Consider the following 23376-nt stretch of genomic DNA (forward strand, 5'->3'; position numbering starts at 1 on the left):
CTAACCAGTCAGGGTTAGTACGAGACACTGCCCAGCATTTACAGGAAAAGGCTTCTGAAACCAGACAACGCCCCTCAAACTCCTATACCAACCTCTGGGGTTGGGTGACATGGCTTCTCCCCTTTCTAGGTCCCAAGACAGTCATCTTGCTATTACTTGCCTTCAGGCCCTGTATTTTTAAACTCCTTGTCAAATTTGTTTCCTCCAGGATCGAGGCCATCAAACTACAGAAGGTCTTATAAATGGAACCCCAAATGAGCTCAAGTCACAACTTCTACTGAGGGCCCCTGGACTGACCCACTGGCTCTCTAGCTAGCCTAGAGAGTTCCCCTTGGGAGGATACTACAAATGCAGGGCCCCTTCTTTGCCCCTATCCAGCAGGAAGTAGCTAGAGTGGTCATCACCCAGTTCGCAACAGCAGTTGGCGTGTCCCGTTTAGAGGGGGGATTGAGACGTGAGGCCAGCTGGACTTCCTGGGTTGAGTAGGGACTTGGGGAACTTTCCCATCTTTCAAGAGGATTGTAAAACGCACCAATCAGTGCTCTGTAAAACGCACCAATCTGCGCTCTGTAAAACGCGCAAATCAGCAGGATTCTAAAAGTAGCCAATCATGGGGAGGATTGAAAAAAGGGCACTGATAGGACAGAAACGGAACATGGGAGGGGACAATAAGCAAATCAAAGCTGGCCACTCCAGCCAGCAGCACCAACCTGCTCAGGTCCCCTTCCACGCTGTGGAAGCTTTGTCCTTTCACTCTTCACAATAAACCTTGCTACTGCTCACTCTTTGGGTCCATGCCATCTTTAAGAACTGTAACACTCACCGCGAAGGTCCGTGGCTTCATTCTTGAAGTCAGTGAGACCACGAACCCACTGGCAGGAACCAACTCTGGACACAGGAGGATTGCTTGAGCCCAAGAGTTTGAGACCCACCTGGGCAATAGAGTGAGACTCCTATCTTTAAAAACATTAAAAATTGCTTCTCAGTCTTTTGACTAAAATCAAGCATAGTAAAAAAATAAAAATACACTATGCAATAGAATGGTATACAAAATCCTACCCCCCATCCAAAAAACAAACAAACAATAACAAAACACTGTAAGGCAGAAACAAAATAATTTATAATGAAATAATGTTTATTTCATAAAATTACATTAGAAGACAAAGATACTCTCATATATTTTCATAATGCCTTATGAGGGGAGATTCCACATCTAATAAGAACTGGCTTCAAGAATTAGTGTACCTAGAATACATGGACTCCAACTGAGGAGAATATGTAATCTTAAAATGTCTAGTATTTGCTAATTTTGTTTCTTTTTATATCATGTTGTAAGGCAGTTTTCATAGTTACATTAGTATTATATTTTTATTCTAACCTCTTTCCAAAATGGACTTGGGTCTGAAAGCTTCATCATTTCCCTTCTGTCCTTCTCCTCCTCAATTATTAAGTACTCACTGGGTACATGACATTATTTCTTGAAATTAATTCTCACAATTAAGTAGACCTTTAAAGCTTCTAATTCATTTCCCAACTCACATTTTTCAGATGTGAAGAGAAAATCATCATCATCTAGTAGCTCATTATACATGCTACAAAATATTTCACCCCATCTGTGAAGTTGGCCATAGTAAATATGTTTTGTTGCCTTAGTCAAGATTTATGATAATATAATAATGTAATTTTAAAGGCCACATACCAAAGTACTTCCTAAATTAGTAAAAATACTTAGCACTTAACCTATAGCACACTTTAAAATCATCACACAATCTTGCAGGTAGCTATTTGCCCATAAGCCCAGGGCTAGTAACAACTGATAGAGAGCCTGTCACCAAGCCTATTTACTTGATTTATTTTACAGTAGCCTTCTAAGGCCACATACATAATGGGTGCTCACTTTGTGATGGGAAAATAAATTATTTGGTCTGGACAACCTGACAGTGTTACTATTAAGTTATTAATTCGCTAAGGGGGAGTAATTCCCTGAATAGCCTTTTTTCCTGCCCAAATAAGAACACTATTAGTAAATATTCACAGATTCCAAGAACCTAGAGCTGAAAAGAATTTAAGCATCATAACTAGGACTTTTTACAGATGAGAAAACTGAGGGACTTGTTCAAAGTCACAACATTCAAAGCCAGAACCTGGGATAGGGTAAGGAGAGATATAGCATCTCAACTTCTTCATTTAGAAAATGGTCGCTGCCCCCACAGGGTAACTATGAGGATAAAATAAAACACATGAAGGACACAGTACAGTGCTTCACATGTAATAGTCATTTTATACTGTCATTTTCCTTCTCAGAGTTTCCTCCACAATCCCCCCAATCGTGGGTCGGTCTTTTTTTTGTTTTGGCCAAAATGTAACTTAGGATGATGCACTTTGGTGATGATTTTCTGACACGTATACTGCATTGACAACAAATTATACTCCATTCAGGAACAGGAGTCACCTGAAGCACTTGATCCCAACTCTCATAAGTCTATACTCCCCAAAAGTTTCAAGGACTTTCAAATTGTTGGACTGAGCCCAAGCCAACTTCCCCAGGGTTGACAGTATGCAGTTAAGAGCCAACTGTTCAACCTTGTGCTCCACACACACTTAAAACAATTATTTTTAATTTAATTTTTGTGGCTACATAGTAGGTATATACATTTATGGGGTATGTGAGATGTTTTGATACCAGCATGCAATGCATAATAATCACATCATGGAAAATGGGGTATCCATCCCCTCAAGCATTTATCCTTTGTGTTACAAACAATCCAATTATACTCTTTTTAGTTATTTTTTAAATGTACGATTAAATTATTATTGGCTATAGTCACCTCGTTGTGTTTTCAAATACTAGGTCTTATCCATTCTTTTTATTTTTTGTTTGTTTGTTTGTACCCATTAACCGTCTCCTACTAGACTACAAGTATTTTTGTGGGCAGGAACCACAAATGATTGTCATTTGGACCCAGAGCACCTAATATTACCTAGCAAGAGGTCAACGCATGTTTGCATGGATGAAAAAGAAGCTGCCTGGGCATCTCCTTCCCAGCTCCACCTGAATTAGGTCAATTCTTATCATAAAGGAGCCACACCATACTCGAATTCAACTCACATGAATTTAACTATTTATATGGAAGAAGTTAGAAATAGTGGGGGCTACTCACCACTCCACTTAGTGACTACATGCTCCTTGCTGTAATCAAGCCTAAAACAAAAGGTGTGAGTGATTTCAGAAGTTTCTCAATCACTGTTAAACAAGTGAGGAATTAATTGAAGGCCGTAAAGAAGCACTGACCACAAACAGCTAGAGCTAGAGAGGTAGTAGAACACAGTCATCCCACCGTGGGAGAATTAACCTTCCTTAAAAAACTCATTTGGTGATTTTTTCACATCAAAAGAATTTAATTACCACTGAAATAAACGGTACACAATTACTTTAGTATACATATTTTAATGTTTAGGTAATTAAACTTTTAATCTAGGGGTGACAGACCAGTAAAGAGAACAAAGAAATCAATGAAAACGATGCAAATGCATACAAGATTATTACCTCTTTAAAGCAGCAAATGAAGTATCTGAGAGAACTTCACCAACCCACCAATTACACCATGGCAAAGATGGCTTCACAGGGGGCTTATGATGCAGGTCAGAAAATAAAGGTGGCACTCATGAAATGAGGTACTGATAAGCCAGATTAGGGGTGTCATATAAAACTAAATTATCATAATCCAAATTAGCTCATTTTTAGACAAGCTTGTATTAAGAAATCCATGACACGGTACTCCGTAAGCATAAAGGTAATGATATAGAATAGCCTCCAATATATAATGAGAGAAAAGCAAGATGCAATACAATACATACAGGATTAAGAATAAACATTAGAAAATGCCACATATACACAGCATATTTCTGAACAGATATGCAAGAAACTTTATTATTTTCAATCTCCCCCGGTAGAATGGACGCTCCATTAAAGCAGATCTTGGCCTATTTTGTTCACCCCTGCATCCTCAAACACTAGAACAGCACCGGTGTTGGCAGTGAACCAATGGTAAACTGTTTCAAAGAGGGGGAACTGGACGTCTGTGGGGTCAGGATGGGAGGGACTTAATCTCCACTGTAGACGCTTTCATATTTTAAATTTTTGTACCATTTTTATAAATTACCTCCTTAAAAAGTGATTTTTTTTTTAAACAAATGAGTTGTTAGATGAGATGTCACAAAGATTTATTACGCTGACTTTCATCTCCAGGACTTTAGCAAGGTACTAGCTAAAAACTGCAGCATGAGTATTAGCAGGCTTGACAGGAGTGAGGCTCATGCTGTTACTAAAAAGGATGAATAATAACTAGAAAATTTTAACTGATTTAACCACCTTAGAAAACAGTTTGCTACTGTTTACTAAAATTGAAGCTCTGCCTATCATATGACTAAGCAATTCTACTCCATATATCCTAAAGTAAGGTGTGTTTGTGAGGCATGTACAAAAAGGTCATTACTTTTTTTTATTGATAAGCAGATTCTCTACCTGGGAGTGAGTAGGAACAAGGTAGAAGGGACAGAAGAAATGGGAGTGACACTTCTCTGAGAATAACTTCGACTTTTGGAACCATGTTAACATTTCACATACTCAAAAAAGGAGTAATAAATAAAATCAAAAATGGAGAGAGGGAAGCCTAACATGAAACACAAACAGAGTCAAATGAACCAAACTGTATTTCAAATGAATAACATAACCACATTGAAGAAAGCAGGGGAGGAGGGAAGTACTAACTCCTAAAACTGAACACAGTGTTTGGACTACAGGTTCCCACGCTAACATGTTTTAAAACGCTAAACTCTAGTTAGTGGGTTTCTTTTTCACAAAGGTATGGGCTAACAATTTTGAACCTTTCTGGGTACATTAGGAGTACACAAATAAGTAAATATGTTGTCAATAAAGGGAGTCAGGTTCTCACTGTTGAACAAAGGTGTTACAAACATGAAAAGGGGAATGGATAGAATCAACTCTGTACTGTAGGGTTGAAACCGGAGGTGTCAGTATGAACGCATGGTTTTTAATACAGATATACAAAAATATAGAAAGGTGTGGAATACAAAAATATAGAAAGGTGTGGAATACACACACAATGAAACTGGAGGTGTCAGTATGAACTCATGGTTTTTAATACAGATATACAAAAATATAGAAAGGTGTGGAATACACACACAATGAAACTGGAGGTGTCAGTATGAACTCACGGTTTTTAATATAGATATACAAAAATATAGAAAGGTGTGGAATACACACACACGCACATGCAACCCATAACATCTATTTGCTAAGAGGGCCTAGAAGCAATGATACCCCAATAGCTGTGAGCACACCTAGCTCTGAGATCTTGTTTCTAAATATAATTTTCTACCAAGTGTTCCTTGGAGAAACAGCTGATTGCAGGGCAGGGGTAGGGAAAATATGAGATAAACCTGGACTATCTTGTCGTGCCAGAAAATAAGAAAGTGATCAAAGAATCAAGGGGACATGACAGACACAGAGCCAGCTTGAAAGGGTTGGTCAAATATGGAACAATATGAGTTTAAAAAAAAAAATGATAGGAAAAAATTAAACCCATTGAATAACATAAGAATCCATGAGATCATTGAGATATTAATTAACTAGTTAATTAATGGGGCAAGCCAACTAATAAATGTAAAAGGAGAGATGGAATTAGAAAATCTTCATTTGGCAACAATCATGGCAATAATGGATTCCGGAAACAGTCATCAATGGAGCCTAAAACTAGTGTGTGAAAGTCTGAGGAGTAACAACATATTTACATACTCTCAAAGTATCTCCCAGAAGATACTATTTACAAAGGAAAGGCAGAAACTTTACAGTGGAGAAACCAGGCAGAATCCATCTTAACTAAGTGATCAAACTTAACATCATCAATAATAGAACAAATCAACATTAGCCTCTCAAAATGAAAGCACTGAGAAAAATACATCACATCTATAATATTACCGCCACAAATGCATAATGTGGATCTAATCATAACCAGATAAACCTCAAGTAAGAGACATTCTATTAAAAAAATAAATAGGCCAGGCACAGTAGATCATGCCTGCAATCCCAGCACTTTCGGAGGCCGAGGTGGGCGGATCATGAGGTCAGGAGTTCTAGACCAGCCTGGCCAACGTGTGAAACCCTGTCTCTACTAAAAATACAAAATTAGCTGGGTGTGGTGGCACGTGCCTGTAATCCCAGCTACTAGAGACAGTGACTCAGGAGAATCGCTTGAAGTCAGGAGGTGGAGGTTACAGCAAGCCAAAATCGCACCATTGCACTCCAGCCTGGGCAACAAGAGCGAAACTCCATCTCAAATAAATACATACATACATACATATATACATACAAACTGGCCTAAACCCTTATACAATGTCAGTGTTATAAAGACAAAGACTGAGGCACTATTCTAGATTAAAGGAGACCACACCAGGCGTGGTGGCTCACGCCTGTAATCCCAGCACTTTGAGAGGCCGAGGTGGGCGGATCACCTGAGGTCAAGAGTTTGAGACCAGCCTGGCCTACATGGAGAAACCCTGTATCTACTAAAAAATACAAAATTAGCCGGGCATGGTGGTGCATGCCTGTAATCCCAGCTACTTGGGAGGTTGAGGCAGGAGAATCACTTGAACCTGGAAGACAGTGGTTGCAGTGAGCCGAGATGACGCCACTGCACTCCTGGGCTACAAGAGTGAAATTCCATCTCAAAAAAAAAAAAAAAAAAGGAGACCAAAAGAAAAAAAGAAAAACTGAATGAACCACATGGCTGGTTTTTTGTTTTGTTTTGCTTTGTTCTTGTGTATTGGACTTTTATTGTTTTTGTTGCTGTAAAGGGTATTCATTGATAAGTGAATTGGGCTAATTGAAGAAATATGAATGAAGCCTGTAGGTTAGCTACAACAATAGTATTTAATGATTATAAAACAGTTAATAATATCCTTGTTTTTAGGAAATACACACTGCAGGATTGGGTATTATATCTGCAACTTTCTCTTGAACAGTTCAGTGGGGAAAAAGGAGACAGAGAAGGATAAAACAAATGTGGTAAAATGTTAACATTTGGGAGATGTGGTAAAGGTTACATAAGAATTCTCTGTACTATTCCTGCGATTTTCTCGTATGTCTAAAATTAGATTAAAATAAAAAACTAGAAGAAAAGAGTTAAGCGGGTAATTTATACTTGTTAGGGGTAAGGATAGTGAAAGTTAACATCTGACGTAAAGTGCCAAAATATAAACCTAACTGCAATATGTTCTGAAAAGGTTGCCTGACTAAGCCAATTATGCCCTATATACACCTTCTAAAGAATGAGATTTGAAATAAAATGGATCTACTTAGGACCTTACTCAAGGAGAAAAGTTAGCAAAGTACCCAAAGGGCTGGATTATAAATTAGCAGACTCATCTAAGCCATGTATCCCAATGTCACTGTACCATATGGACATTGAAACACGTGCCTTCAGAGAGCGGTTGAGCAAGCATTTTTCTTCTAAAAGTTTGGAAAGTGAATTACCTTACCTAGAAATGTTTGGTTATATTTTAGATTAATATAAAACCATTAATTAGGAATACAATTGTGTAAGAATAAATGAGTAGAACAGAATAGGATAAAAACGGAAACATTCTGGCTGCATTAGTACTAAAGCTAATGTGATGGATATAAAACTTCAAGGAAACCACAACAAATCTGTAATTTGTGAAAACTTTCCATAAAATTTAAAAACCACTAACTTTTCTTCAGAGCATTTCCAGAAAATACTGTGAATAAACAAGTCAGAAAAATTACAGCATGTGCTAAAACAGAGACAATCAACATCAATTGAAGAAATGGCTTCATAGGAAAAAGGATTGATGGTTGTTATAAAATATGCCCACAAATTATTTGACTCTCCCCTCAAAAAGGTGGAACCTAACTGTCTTCCTCCTTGAGTATAGGCTGAACTTAGAGCCTCCTTATAACCGATGAAATATAGAAGGAGTAACAGTGTTAGGTCCAAAATAGGACATAAAAGGCACATGGTTTCTTCCTTGCTCTCTCTCGCATCACTTGCTCTGGATGAAGCTAGCTGACATGTTGTAAGGATACTCATGCAACCCTATGAAAGTTCTGAGGTCCCTTGCCAACAGCCAGCAAGGAACTGAGGCCTCCTGCCAACAGCCATGTGAGTGCACCATCTCGGAAGCAGATCCTCCGGCCCCAGCAGCAGCGGCAGCTCCACCTCCCGGGTTCACGCCATTCTCCTGCCTCAGCCTCCCGAGTAGCTGGGACTACAGGCGCCCGCCACCACCTCGCCCGGCTAATATTTTGTATTTTTAGTAGAGATGGGGTTTCACTGTGTTAGCCAGGTTGGTCTCGATCTCCTGACCTTGTGATCCGCCCGCCTTGGCCTCCCAAAATGCTGAGATTACAGGCGTGAGCCACCGCGCCCGGCCTGGTCAAAAGCTTGATTGCAACTCATCCGTGACTCAGCCAGAACTACCCAGCTAAGCTGGTTCTGAATTCCTGACCCACAGAAATCATGAGATTAAAAAATGTTTGTTGTTGGCTGGACGCAGTGGCTCATGCCTGTCATCCCAGCACTTTGGGAGGCCGAGGCGGGCGGATCACCTGAGGTCCAGAGTTTGAGACCAGCCTGACCAACATGCAGAAACCCCATCTCTACTAAAAATACAAAATTAGCTGGGTGTGGTGGCGCATTCCTGTAATCCCAGCTATTCCAGAGGCTGAGGCAGGAGAATGGCTTGAACCCGGGAGGCGGAGGTTGCTGCCAGCCGAGATTACGCCATTGTACTCCAGCCTGGGCAACAAGAGCAAAACTCTGTCTCAAAAAAAAAAAAAAGTTTGTTGTCTTAAGCAGCTAAATTTTGGGATAATTTGTTACATAGCAAAAGATAACTAACATAGAATTTGATTTAAGTTATTCCATTTGCAGAATTATAAATTTATAGAAAAATATTCATTGTAAAACTAACTGAAATTAACTATCATTTACAAAGATAGTTACAGTCTATATTTCCAGGAATGTATTAAATAGGACCAGAGTGACTTAGTCAAAATGCAAGAAATGAAAACTTTGCAAGTTAGAATATCTACACAGAACTATAAATAGAATGTATTAATTTTGTAAATAGGTTTAAAAATAAACACCTAAGTGGAGGGAATAAGTACGGAGAGAAGGGAGATTAGCTGGGAAATCTCAGGTATACATTGTTTGGGGTGAGGTTTTAAGGGATTTTTTAAAAGAGCTGACTTTACTATAAATGTCATTAGCTTGAAAAAGTACAGTTCTTTCTCTAGAAAACTTGGCACCTATACATAAAGAAGTGGGGCTGGGTGCAATGACTCACACCTGTAATCCCAGTACTTTGGGAGCCAAGGTGGGAAGATCCCTTGGGCCCAGGAGTTCAAGACCAGCCTAGGCAAATAGTGAGACTCTGTCTATACAGAAATAAAAATAAATTAGCCAGGCATGGTGGCATGCACCTGTCATCCCAGCTACTCAGAAGCCTGAGAAGGGAGAATTGCTTGAGTCCAAGAGGTCGAGGTTATAGTGAGCTAGGATCACACTACTGTACTCTAATCTGGGCAAGAGAGCCAGACCCTGTGTCTATGAAAATAAAAATAAAAATAAATAAAAAGTGAGAAAACTGAATATTTATGTAAGATCTCCTGTGAGTCAATTAAAAAATAACTGGGGTCAAATACAGCATGTCTTCATAGGAGAATCAGCGTTGGGGCCATCAACTGTCCAGCCCCCATTCCCTTCCGTTACTAACTATATTATCAAATTGTCTTCAAATATTTAGGCAGTGACTAAATTTCTACCTTCCTCCAGTAACTTTTCCTAAAACAGCAGAAATGAGACTGTATTTCTTCATCAAGACATTGACATGCTGAAGATCCATGGTGACATAAGGAATTGATATGAAGTAAAAAGAGCATAGGCTGCAGAGTCTACACCTGGGTCTGGACTGGAGCCCAGTCCCACTTCTCACTGGCCACAAACTATAGACAAACAGTTCCCATTCTGGAACTCAGTTACCTTATTAGTAAAATGGAGATAATGTCAAATTTACATGGTTGTCATTATAAGGATGAAACAGTATACAGAAAGGGCCTTGCATATGTAGCCATTAGATAAATAGCAGCTTGTTTTTAATTACTCTTTTGCTTATATGCATCATGCATATACTTCCCAAATCAAGAAAATAGGGACACAGACTGCCAGAATATTTTTGTGTCTCATATTCAGATGCAAAGGCAGCCCAGGAGGTTAATGTGGACTTATGACATGTTATAATTTCTGAAACATTACAATAGCTTATGAGTTGCTGTTAAAACTGAACACTTAGCTACTTAAGAAACCAAAGTACCTAGTCCGTAATCAATATTTATACAGTACTTATCATATTCTTTGTATTACTCCAAATATGTTCTTTCTCTTCTATCAAATTACAGATTTGATTGCTAAAAAAAAGATACATCTCTATACCTGTCATGACCCCATCCCTATACTCGTCATGGCTCCTTGAATATATAAGGCTGAATGAATTCAACTTCAAGTCCTCGATGTCTCTTCCTTCAATATAATCTTAAGATTATAAAAGTCAGGCACCTTCACCCTGACAATGTGCATATATGTGTGCACACTCATTTCCCCGAGTAAAACCAGACTTAGGTACACAAGGCAGTTAATGTTTTCTCTATGCCCAGCACTTCATACAATTTCTGGCACATTGTAAATGCTTAATGAATGTTAGTTGAGAGATAGAGAGAACAAGCACCTAGGCAGAATAGTGAGTAGCTAAACTGTCAGTCATGAAGCTCCAATTTAACCCCAATTTCACTCCCTTTACAAATGTGTTTATAATTTTGCACAGCTACTGTTTTATTTCCTCATACAGTGGAACTCCCTTATAACTTCCTCTCAGAGACTAGGACTAACATGTGTGCTATATGCCAAAAGTCTTCAGTATATGCAACATGTAAAACCCAAAGAATATTGGCAAGCAAGGAATGTGCCCTTAGATTCAGATTCCTCTACATCCACATTTCTGTGATTATACCTCTTCCTGTTTCTTTCTTGTGGGTTTTGCTCATTTCACCCATCTTATCTGTAAACTTCTCAGGAACAGGGAATACATTATTTGCTTCCCTTGTAAGACTCAAGGTGCCTAATACAGGACACAGACTGGAATCCTGGCACATATTATTAACAATTATTTTGCAAACTGGATTGTCATTTTAAAAAAAAATAAGGGGAGACGGCATCTAACACAAAGTCAAATGCACATAGCTACACATCAGATATATGAAAGAAATTTTCTGTAGTTATTTTGTGTGTGTGTAAAATTAGAAATCATATCCTCCCCATGACTCATCAGAGATAAAAGAGGATAAATGAAATCTGTGTGTGAGGTACATGCAATCAGGCACCAGGACAGTATTAAGCAGCTTCAAAGGTTATTGCTATGTATCAGGCATTATAATATATTCTGGAGAAAACAGAAATGAGATAAGGTCTATGAAATTGGAAATCAGACTGGTGGACCTAGAGAGTCTAGAGGCTGTTAATTCTTATTCTTCTCTAAACTATCTCCTAGTTCTCCATACACTTCAACCACTTTGTTAGTGCTGATTCCTTTTCATCTATCCTCTAACAGCAGCATCAGCATTACCTGGGAACTTGTTCAAAAATGCAATTTTTCAAGCCCCAGTCCACACCTACATAATCAGAAACTACGGGGGTGGGACCCAGAAATCTGTGCTTTACCAAGGCTTCTGGCTATTTATTTTCTTTTCTTTTTTTTTTTTTTTTTTTTTGAGATGGAGTCTCACTCTGTCACCCAGGCTGGAGTGCAGTGGCCTAATTTTGGCTCACTGCAATGTCCGCCTCCTGGGTTCAAGTGATTCTCCTGCCTCAACCTCCTGAGTAGCTGGGATTACAGGTGTGTGCCACCACACCCAGCTAATTTTTGTATTTTTAGTAGAGACAGGGTTTCACCATGTTGGCCAGGCTAGTCTCAAACTCCTGACCTCAAGTGATCCACCCGCCTTAGCCTCCCAAAGTGCTGGCATTACAGGCATGAGCCACCACACCTGGCCCCCTCCAGCTCTTCCTAATGCATTTTCAAATTTTAGAACTACTACAGTTTGCATGTGTCCTCTATGTGTTAGAGGAGACTTGATTCCCCAATGCAACAGTAGTGAGTGGTGGAATCTTCAGTGATTAGGCCATGAAGACTCTTCTCCTGAATGAATTAATGCCAACAGAGTGGGAATAGGTTCACACTATGAGTTCAGCCCCATTCCCTCTCTCTCTCACCCATGTGATGTTGATGTCTTCTGCCATGTTATCACGCAGCAAGAAGGCCCTCACCAGATACTGGCACATTGATCTTTGACTTCCCAGCCTCCAGAACCATCAGGAAATAAATTTCTGTTCTTTATAAATTACCCAGCCTGTTCTTTATAAATTAAACTTAGATCAGTTCTTGTCTTAGTTTTGTGCTGCTATTATGAAACATAAAATATGAAATAGCAGCACAAAACAAAGACAATAACTGATCCAAGTTTAAATACTGATTTAAATGTCCAAAAGTTCCATTCATCATCTTTGCCAGTTCCCACTCTCCATTTTTCTGGGGTTGGGCCCTCATCTACTATCTCTACATCCATTACTACTACTAACAATAACAGCAACAGCTGCCATTTATTATATTAAGCATTTATAAGACAGGCATTGTGTTAATCACTGTGCACATAGTACCTTTCTTAATTTCCACTACAATTCTTTAATTCAGATAAGAAGCCTAGGCTTAGAGAAGTTAAATAAATTTCCCAAGGTCAGCCAACCAATAAAGAACATTGAACAGAGATCTGACCTGCTATCTTCCTAACTCCAAAGTCCACTAAGTTAACTACTATACTAACATGCATCCTAGAAGGTTGCTACTCCCATAACCTCAGCGGTCATCTATATTACAATTGTCCCTAACCATCTCATAAACTCTGAAGTAGAATTTCCAGTTACTTAGTAGATCTCTCTTTTTAAACTCCTCATAGAAACCTCAGAATTAACACTGCCATTATTTCTTCTCTCCTCTTCAAACCTGTCCCTCTTCCTGTAATTTCTAACTTAATGTCATCATAAGCAAACAGTTGCTCAAACTAGACATATTATCTTTGACTTCTCACTCTCCCTTACCTTTAGCTGGTCATAAATGTAAAGATTTTTAACATCTAAAAATGTCTCCAAAATCGATCCATTCCCATTGTCCAACATTTCTCACCTACATTCTAGTCTCCCTGCCTCTCCACTCTAATGCAATCTGCACACGAACTGTCAACTTTCTGATTACTCTACCTTCTATGGCTCTCCACTGCCAATGAATGGAAGAAGTCTAGACTTTTTAGGATGAAGTAGAAGACCCCCTCATAATTTGGCTCCAAAAATAGCTTCCTGCCTCATCACTTCTGCCATGCAATAAGAAGTGACTAGGCCTTCATGAATGGATTAATGCCATTACAGCAGGAATGGGTTCATAATCTCAGGAATGGGTTCTTGAGTTCAGCCCTCTTCCCTCTCTCTTGCCCACAAGAAACAACTCAAGATATTTCCAAAAGTGCCATTTAATTTTAATCTTCAGTAACTTTGCTTATGTTGGCCCCTCTGCCTGGAATGCTCTCTTCCTCCTCCACATGTGGCAAAATTTTATTTAACCCTCAGAGCTAAGCTCCATCCCCTTCTTTTCAGCATGTTCCCAATCAATTTTTTCTCCAGCCAAAGTGCTCTACTCCCCCAGCACATTATTCATTCCAAAAGTGATTTAATTTGTCACAGCATATAATGGTTAGTGGTTTATCTCTTCTGATGAACACTTAGTATGCTGAGGATATTCTGTGTCTTAACCACTTCGTCTTCCCAGAACCCAACAAAGTGTCTAGCCATAGCCAGCACCCAGTAAATATTTGCTGAGTTGTTAAATAATGCAACATTTGCAGTTGTAACTTTACACATCTTGGTTAGCTATTCAACTTCAGGTTTACACACTCAAAAGAATTTTCACATAACAGAAGATGTTATAAATAAAGATCAAGGGTTCAATATTCAGCAGCAGTGTCTTTAATTATTCAGAAATCTCTTTTGTCCATATTTTTAAGCATCGTTCATCAGAAAGTCTCCTTTCCCAACTAACATTTGTATTTTTTACAGGATCAGCAGTAAAGACAAACCTCAGAGAGATAATCCCAAGCAAAACTATGTCACTGAGAGTGACTGGATGACTACTGGTACATCATTTCAGTCAATTTCCAAAACAACGGCCCAAGTACATCAGGTAGATTTTAGAAATTGAGACATGCACCACTAACTACCTAAAATACATGCACATTAGTGAAGCATCAATTCCAATTAGTAATTGAAATCAAAAGTACATTAACAACCTGATATTGGTTCAAGAGTAATATCCTTTACTTTCAAGTAAGGATAACACTTATTCTTGTCAAAGACTATACTCTGATTAATACAACCTCTATCCCACCTTACAAGAAGGTTCTGTCTTGTTAACAGTGGAATGCTGATAAGCCCGCCTTAGTCCTTAACACTTTGCCTTCCCAACCTGCTAAGCCATCTCTCTCCAGTATTCCCCTATAAGAGACGTTCTGCTCCAGTTACCAGACATAAAAGTCGTCTTGGTATATCCTCCAACAACCAAATTCACATTATTATTTCCTCAGTCCCTGGTTTATTTCTTAATTCAAATTTTACACTTCTTTCAGAGAGCAAGTCAAGTCTTACCTCTTTCAAAGAGTTCCCTAACTCAGCCGACACATCCTATCTTTTCTGATTTCCTACCACATTTATAGTCCTCAAAGAGCACTGGTTACATGCTACTTAACTTGGTTTTATAATTATTGTATATATCTCCTAGCTAGACTACTGCTCTCAAAGGAAAAAAAAAAGGTCTATGTCATTTTTCACTCCATAATCCTCCTCCCATACCTATCATGATACTGGGCAGAGGGAGGCACATTTATTAAGTACTTAATGGACTGAACTAAATGCTTTCTATATATAGATACACCACTTGAGCATAGTGTGCTATATAACAAACATCCATTGCATGCCTACTCTGTGGCAGGCACGTTTTTCCTATGTGTTAGACATAGGGCAAGGAGGAAAACACAGGTGACTCCTGTCCTAAAAGCTATTATAGTGCAAGGAGGAAGACACTTTGAATTCCGAGTAATCTAGTAAGTGTTACAAAGCAAGGTTATTACCGGTTCCAAGAGGTAACATACTTTATAGATCCTCAGTTATGAAACGGAATCAAAGAATTTTAGACCTAAATGAGAACTTTGAACTTATTTTCCTCAATCCTCTTGCACCAAACATTACATTTCAGTACAGTCTATCTTTTCACTGGTTCTACACATTGCCTTAATCAACAGAAAGAAAAGACTGGCTTCTTCCCTGTCTCCAATACTCCTCGCTCCTAAGTATGGTAACCACAACCCCCATACATCTACCCATTATAGAGTCCAGAGCGCTGAGAAGAGAGCACTGGGCTGAGGATAAGCTACACCTTTACACTCTGGGTTCTCCCATCATCAACACTTTCCAGCCCACACAGTGAAGAGAATCCCTATTTTCTGTCCAGAAAATAGCAACTTGTACTGCCTTTACGAAAAACAAACGAAACATGCTTCCATACTTCCTTGGACCTACTAATGACAAAAGCACAACACGGTTCTGGGAAATATAGCAAGATATTTGAGTCTATGAGGAAGTAACAAATGAGGATGCCTATCAGCACCTTGGTCTCAAACTCTGTAGCAACAATGTACTAAAACGCCAAGGAAACACATGCACATACGTGTGAAGTTACAAACTCTAGGCAACAGGTTGGCTGCCCCGGATATATACTGACAGGTCACCCTCCCTGGACGTGGGTGTGTCTGACGCCGCACGCAGGCACTGCTTCACAACTCTCTCCATAACAACCAGCTCCTACTCAGAGGCTGGCCAGGACAGGGGAGATGAGGGCCCCAGCAGTCCCAAACTTTCCGAACCCCCACCCCAGGGTCACGGGTTTCGCCTCCTCTCAGTCCCAGGCAACGTCGTCTCAGACAGGATACGAGGCTGCTAGTGAACCTGCGCTGCTCCTGATTCGAACTCCTCTCTTTGGGAGGCTGGTAGAGCCACCCCGAACCCCCGAGACCTCTACTTCCTACTACACCTTCGTGGACTGCGAGCCTTCCCCGGCCCCGGCTACGCTCTCCAGAGCACCTGGGCCCAGGAACTGACCCTCGTCAGGCCCCGTCCAGCTCCTTCCCCGCCCCCGGAAAAAGCGGCGGAGGGGCGGGGAGCGGTGCGCGCGGATACGGCGGGGGCGCGCGTCCCCGCGCCCCGGGTCCGCGCAGCAGGTGCGGCCAGGCCCCACCTCCCCTGCAAGGACCCGGCTACTCACCCCAACGATGTTCCTCTGCGACCTAGCAGACGGCACAGACGCCTCTTCCGCCCGCTCCGCACCCCCCTCTTCGCCACCGCCCCCTTCGCCGCTGCCGTGGCCGCCGTCCTCGCCGCCGCCCCGGCTGCCGCGGCGCGCGTCCGCTTTCACGCACTCCGCCGTGGCCGCGCACGCGCCACTGCGCGGTGGCGTCACTTAGCAACCGATCGATCGCCGGCTGCTGGGTCCCGGGGTGCAGGCCTCGAAAGTCGCCTGAGGCGGCTTTGGCGGCTTTTCCGCACCGGCTCTACCCGCTGCCCCTCCAGAGCAGGGGGCCCCAGGGTGTGGCTGCCCTGCCGGCACCTGGCTCCGGGGTAAGTCGCGTCACCGCACGTCACTGTATGGCGTCACCGGCGCGCGTCACTACGGATGGGAAGGTCCTGGGCGCCTGTGGAGTGACCTTGTCCGGACCGCCGCAGACCCTATCGGCCAGTTCTTGGAGGTGCAGGAATGTTCTCCAAGGTGTAGGGCCGGAAAGGGCTGAGAGCGCGGTTAATGTCGAGGCTGCTAAGTGACGCTCGTTAACTTCGCAGCAGGGTGTGACTGGCCCAGCCTTGACTCTCAGTTTCCTCTGTATGTAAATGGGCATAATAATACCGGTCCAGCCTACGCTGGAGAATTGTGAGGTGAAAATGAAATAAGGTATGCAAAGGTACTTTGTAAGTATAAAGCCTATTGTGGCTCACGCCTGTAATCCCAACACTTTGGGAGGCCGAGGTGGGCGGATCGCTTGAGCTCAGGAGTTCGAGACCAGCCTGGGTAACATAGTGAAACCCCGTCTCTACAAAAAAGACAAAAACTAGATGGGTATGATGGCACGCGCCTGTAGTCACAGATACTCTGGAGGCTGAGGTGGGAGGATCGCTTGAACCTGGGGAGTTCAAGATTGCAGTGAACCGTGATCGCGCCGCTGCACTCCAGCCTCTGCAGTGAGAGCAAGACACTGTCTCAAAAAATAAATTTGTCTATCTAGATAGGTAAGAGTCGTAGAAATCCGGATGCAGGTCTGACTCTAGCTGATGTAAGAGAGTCAGTTATCCCCGGCGCTGGAGCAAGGTAGGGGACCACCCGTGCGGGTGTTGGAGGAGACAGATTGGGAAGGACTTAATTCCAGGCAAAGGCAGCTTCAGGAGTAAAAGTAGAAAGTGAAAATGGTCAGGAAAAGCAAGGCTTGGGGCAGGGAGACCCATTTTTAGGCCATTGCAGTACTCAGACAAGTGATAAGAACATTAAGGCATTGGCAGTGGGAATAGAGGAGGGGATAGATGTTAGCGCCATTAAGGTGGTAGAATTCACAGCACTGAGTGGGGATAAATGAGTAGGCCAGGTTCCTAGCATGAGTGCTGAGGTAGACAGTGGTAACATTTAGCAAGATGGCAAGCTACATGAGTCTTGATTATCCACAGGTGTCTAAGTTACTATTATAGATAGTGATGGTGACATTCCTTAGGAGGATGACCAGATATGTGGAGTATGGTGATGAGTTCAAATATGGATATGTTTGTTGGGGAAACATTTACTCTCCATTCACAATGTCTTCCTTCCATATGGAATGACATCTATTAGTGTAATACTCTCCTGGCTTCTCACTGTACCTGTCCCCAATTCACTCTTCCGTAGGGGAGTGACTTCCTGGTTGGTGAACTTAAATGGGAGAAACTAGACATGTGACATCTATCCCATTCTTTTTCTCTTAAAAGATAACAATCTTCAGGGAACTATCCTGATGTTCTTTTCCATTTTTCCTGGAGCAGGGCCTATGGGTAGGGACAAGGGTGCCTAGTCCAGGGCTACAAAGAAAGTATATGTATTTAATTCCAGAGTTTGGCATTAGGAAGCTGTCTGTCCACAGGTGATATTTAATACCAGCTTTGTCAGCTGTGTTACACAGAATAATGATCCCCCCACACACCAAAAAAAAAAAAAAAAAAAAAAAAAAAAAAGGATGACCACACCCTAATACTCAGAACCTGTGAATATGTTATATTACGTGGCAAAAGGGACTTTGCAGATATGACTAAATGATGCATCTAGAGAGATTATCCTGGATTGTCTGACTGGGCTGGAGGCAGGAGGGTCAGAGTCAGAGAAGATGTGACGGTGGAAGCAGAGGTCAGACAGATTTGAAGATGCTATACTGTTCGCTTTCAAGATGGACCCAAGGAATGCAAGCAAATTGTAGAAGCTGGAGAAGGCAAGGAAATGGATTCTTCTCTAGCACCCTAGGAACACAACCCTGCCAACACGTTGATTTTAGGACTTCTGACTTCTAGAACTGCAAGATAATAAACTTGTATGTTTTAAGGTACCAGGTTTGTGCTAACTTGTTACAACAGCAGTAGGAAACTAATACAGTCAGTAATAAAGATAATAGTTGGTTTCCTGCAGCTTTCTCTGTTACCTGGAAATGAAGGGTACAATTCAGCACCTTCAGAGACTATAGCAATATGACTGTGACCTGATGGAGGGAACCTCCACATCTGTAGAAAAATGTCCAATAAATACTCAAACTATACAGGTCTATGAATGAGGAAAGAGGTTGAGTTAAAATAGATTTGGAAGAAATAAATTTATAATTGGTAATTTAAGCCCGAGGCATGGATGAGATCAATCAGGGAGAAAATACAGAAGACATAATAAGGAGAGGCAAGGATAGGGCCCCTGGGGAGCACTAACTTTAAAAGGAGGTGCAGATGATCAGAAGCCCAAAAAGAAGTCTGAGGAGGAATGGCTAGAGAGAAAAGGAGAACTAGGTGAGCCTAATGCCTCTGAAGCCAAGCAAGCAAGATGGAGAGGGGTCAACACAGTCAGAGACCACAAATAGGCCCAGTATATCAAGAACTAGAAAGCATTCACTGGATTTAGCAACAAAAGTGGTTGGTAACCAACAATAGCAAACTTCAGTGGGATAGTGGAAATACATACTAAATCACTGAGATCTCAAAGGCAGACCAATGTAGTGGATTGGCCTCTGGACTGGTTTGATGGGAGTTTCGAGGTTCTAGTCTTGATTCTGGCCATTAACTAGCTAGATAACTTTGAACAAATCCCTCAGCTATTCCAGGCTTTGGTTTTCTCATCTGGCAAAGGATGGGATCAAGCTGAGTCTAATTTTCACATTAATTGCTAGATAATCCCCCAATTTTATTTTTTTTTTGGTCATATTTGATTCAATACTTTTATTTCTTTTTATTTTTGAGACAGCGTCTTGCTCTGTTGCCCAGTCTGGAGTACAGTGGTGCAATCTTGGCTCACTGCAGCCTCAACCCCCGGGCTCAATCACCCCAATTTTATATCAGACTCACTTGCTTATAACAGTACACTTCAAATCCTTCTCAGACCATTTTTCAACCATTAAGAATCAGTATATTACGTGCCAGCTTCTGTCCTAGATACTATGGCTATGACACAGTTTTCAAGGAACTCACAGTTTGGAGAGACAGAAATACTAAGTACATAACTAGTTGTCATAGTTCTTTTTAAAAAATAATAATAATAAGGCCAAGTGTGGTGGCTCATGCCTGTAATCCTAGCACTTTAGGAGGCAGAGGTGGGTGAATCACCTGAGGTCAGGAGTTCGAGACCAGCCTGACCAATATGATGAAAACCCGTCTCTAATGAAAATACAAAAATTAGCCGGGCATGGTGGCATGCCCCTGTCATCCCAGCTACTCAGGAGGCTGAGACAGGAGAATCGTTTGAATCCGGGAGGCAGAGGTTGCAGTGAGCCAAGATCACGCCATTGGACTCCAGCCTGGGCAACAAGAGTGAAATTCCGTCTCAAAAAAATAAATTAATTAAAAATTAAAAATAAAAATTTAAAATAATGAGGTAGACCTGGTTGTGGTGGCTCATGCCTGTAATCCCAACGCTTTGGAAGGCCAAGTCAAAATATCTGTTTTAGCAGATAGGGACAAAGTTTAAATAATTTGGCCGAGGTCATGGTAGACCAAGATTTAGACCCAGCACAAGCATCCTTTTTCCAAGAAGCCTTTCCTCAGGCCCTTAGTTGGTTTAAGTACCCTCTGTCTGTACTATTAGCATGTGCACACACATTTATTTTAGCATTGACTTTAATAATAAGGATGTTTACCGTGTACTAGTACCTGTACCTATGTTACCTATGTTTGTCTTGTAAGCATTAGTTCATTTAAGCCTCATAACTGCCCTTTGAGGTAGGTGATATTATTCACAATATTTTATAAAACAGGAAGCCAAGGCATAGAAAGGTTAAGTAATTACTCAAGGTACAATTAATAAGTGACAAAGCTGGGATTCAAATCCATGCTTTTAACCCCCAGGCTTCATACTGTGTACACTTTCCCTTGTACTGAGGAATTCTAGAAGGCATAGTTTACAGGTTGTTGTGTGTGATATCACTCTGTGTTCCTCATATGAACACAAGAGAATTGTCTCTCTGAGCCACGAGTCATGAAATATTTGGCTACCCTTGAGTAACTGATGTGTTTTCTCTTTATAGGCAATGTGAATTATATAACTGGCTGTTTTTCCCTTTTCACTTTGCCAAGAAGCTCTGAGTAAATTTGTTGGCTCAGCGTTTGTAAGTGGGTGAATTGCCCTGCATATCTGTATTCTATTGCTTTGAAATTTTTTAAAGAAAAATAATGTAAACTTTTCTTTCTTTTCCAAATTGTTGACAATGTACAATAATAATTTTTACAATTAGAAAAATAAACTTTGTTCTTAAAATAATGTTTGCAGCTTCAAATGATTTCTCATACTTTGACTCTGTGAATAAGAGCTGGTTTCAGGTTAAGTTGCATGAGTTAAATATAGAATCCAGGTTCATATAAAACCAAGACTTCTCTATGACCTGGAAAGTCCAGATCAATAGAATTGTTCAGACAGATCAAAAAATATTTTAAGTGGCATAAAATAGTTGTAGCCCTTCTTGTTTTTAACTTACGTCTAAGTAATTTGAAACCACTTTTAGGTTATTTGGACACATGCTCCCTTGCTTTAGAAATTAAAAAACCCATGATCTTCCTATATGCTGATGATATTTTATTATAATAAACTTGATAGCTGATCTTGTTGCTCACCATTTGTCAGAAAGAATGGATCAAGATCACCTGTTCCAAAACTGAAATAATTTTGGGGGGCACATGTCCTCAAATTTAATTGGCTTAGATCCAGCAACTAAATACCACATTAATTTATTTACTTAAGGGTATGTTTTGCAAGTAATTCTTCCAGGTAGATTTACTGGCCAGCCACTTTGCTAAAAGCCATATATTTCATGGGAGCATTAGTTAGGTTTTCCTACAGTCACAGTGAGCAACTGATCATTTCTTCTTTGAAAAATTTCAATCCAAATCTTGATCATTCTCCGACAGAGCATTCTAAAGCCTAAACGGCCCAGGCAGGTGGGTAAGTACTCTGAACTCAGCCCAGCAGATTGTTACCATGTGGTATGAGCATCCAAGGTTGCCAGATTTGAAAACTGTTGACCTCTAAATATTGGTAACTAATGGGAATTTTTTTTAAAGAAAAGAAAAACATGACGTGTCTGTGAGTTTGCAGACCTCTTGCTCTGTTGAATGGAACTTGATGGTCTTGAACACTGATTTTTTTCATATTTTTGAAGAGTTGTTTAAGGAAAATCCTGGGTTGCCTGCAGGGGCTCTGTCTGTTCACTACCATATGGAGAGGAATGTTCCTATTTAGGTGAGAATCTTAACGGGGTGACTCACTCTTCACAAAAGGCTGTCAGCCCTCTACCATCTGCTGATTAGATTACTGAATTCTAAACAGTGTGTATCTGCCTTTAGTCAGCCACACAATATTAGCTGGTCCATCAAGACACTGCATACCTGACCATATTGTCCTGAGCATACAAACAGAAATCTTCCCCACCCACAACCAGGAGTGTTTTCATGGCTTGTATTTTGAGTATTGTATCTTCTGCATATGTTAAGCAATTCTAGAAGAGACAACTCCACAGAGCCCACCAGTGCATTGTCTGGGCAAATAGGCAAAGCTTCCCCTCTGCCCTCTGAAAGTGTGCTGAAAGTGAACCGACAATATGCAGATCAGGAGAAAAGGGTATACAAATTTATTAATGTGCACAAGCACAGGGGAATCACAGGAGAATGATTATCCAATAACACAATGAGGTCCAGATGCTTATATACCCTTCTTCATAAGAGAAGGAGAGATGGGGGAGATGTGGTAATTTTAAGGGACAGTAAGTTATTTTTAGGAGGAATAAATGGCTCCAATACTCAGGCAATGGTTAGTAAATGATTCTGGGAATTAAGTGGGAAGGGAAAAGGGATGATAGTTTGGTACAAAGTTTGGACTTTACGTGTGGTGTTTAATTTTCAGTCTCCCTCTGATGTGAGGTTTAATCTCTAGTTAATGAAATTTCAGGGAGGGATCAAAGGCAATTGTGTTTCTCTTTGGTGGGTCCAATTTATAGGTATATAAAGGAACTAAAGAACTTCATCCTGAGCTTTAGGAGAGATAAGATTGGAGATGGGGTGGGTGAAGGGGTGTCAGATTTTGAAGCTGCTTCTTTAGTACTTCAAAGTGCCATATATTGGGGTATCCTTTTCTAAGCTCCAATAGCTTTTACTATAGGATTGTTATTGTGCACTTGATCACATGAAAATTTCAGAGCTAGGTATCATGAAGTGCTTGGCTACTCTTGAATAACTGATTGTCCTGCTTACAGCAAGTGAATTGTGTAATTGGGTATGTGTTCCTTTTCACCTTGGCTGCCATTAAGCTCTGAGTCAAATGTGTGGCTCCATTTTAGTGCCTGAATAGAAACCTGTGGTCTTTATATCTGCATTCTAA

At 40.8% G+C, this 23376-nt stretch overlaps 1 protein-coding gene across 1 annotated transcript in view; it reads right to left on the reverse strand.

The window, feature by feature from the left end:
- BTBD9 (BTB domain containing 9) overlaps positions 1–23376 on the reverse strand; it is an 820757-nt gene that overhangs the window by 464468 nt on the left and 332913 nt on the right. Inside the window, exon 2 of the mRNA XM_050787637.1 lies at positions 16516–16637. The gene's annotated coding sequence lies outside the window, so the exon portion shown is untranslated. The remainder of the gene's footprint in view (positions 1–16515; positions 16638–23376) is intronic.

The sequence above is a fragment of the Macaca thibetana genome, chromosome 4 (genome assembly GCF_024542745.1).
Source record: "Macaca thibetana thibetana isolate TM-01 chromosome 4, ASM2454274v1, whole genome shotgun sequence".
Lineage (NCBI taxonomy): Eukaryota > Metazoa > Chordata > Mammalia > Primates > Cercopithecidae > Macaca > Macaca thibetana.